Genomic DNA, 899 nt, shown 5'->3' with positions numbered 1-899 from the left:
GTTGTTAATGCGATGGTTATTTAGACTCACTTAGTTGCCATTCGCGATCGCCTTTACAAGTCACGAACTTAAATATGAACACTCGAACTTAGATTCACGTGACCGGGCCTCTTCAATGCCAGGCAGCTATCTAAAGGCAGTTCGAATGACATATTGGCAGTTAGTATGTAGGTCTAGGGGAAATCTTACTCTTCACATCTTTTAACTCTCAACCGCTTTCTGTCCGGAGGACATTACCTCACTGACTTACTTAATTTAAAAGGTAAGGCACATGGTAAAGGATACGAGACAATTTTCTTAAATTTTCCTTTTATTGATTCTTTTCCACAAAGTAAGTATATGATGTACTTAGACATTCATTAAACATGTTGTACTTATATTAAACATCTTTTCATACGAAACCTTTAGGCCGCATACTGTTGAAAGAACTATTGATTATGAGTGTAGATACGTTTCTACGGTCTCATTTCGTTTGAACGTTGCCGGCAACTGCACCTTTTGTCAATTCATATTTATAACATAACTTGGATAAAACGCACGTTCTGATTAGCCAATTGGTCATTTACCATTTTCCCGTGGGTGCACGCTCGCTGACGACAGCTGACGTGCAATCTAATTTTCCGAGATTGTGGAAAGAAGAAAATGCCGTCACTAGCGCATCAGTCTTAATTGTTCAAGATATATTTTCCTCCTCGTAGAATATGGGTGAACTTTTACAGAGCTCAAAATAGAAAAATATAGCCCTAAAGATTAATCAGCAGTGGAAAAAGAGGATTGAAGGTCTTAAAGCGACAAAGAGCATTTCGTGTTTGATTTCCAAAACACAATCTGAACTCTGCTCAAATATTGAAGCCGAATCGTGGAATTGAAATGGATTTTATGAGACCAGGGAAGATGCT

This window comes from Montipora capricornis, chromosome 12, assembly GCF_036669925.1.
Source record: "Montipora capricornis isolate CH-2021 chromosome 12, ASM3666992v2, whole genome shotgun sequence".
Taxonomy (NCBI): Eukaryota; Metazoa; Cnidaria; class Anthozoa; order Scleractinia; family Acroporidae; genus Montipora; species Montipora capricornis.
This window is presented reverse-complemented; position numbering follows the sequence as displayed.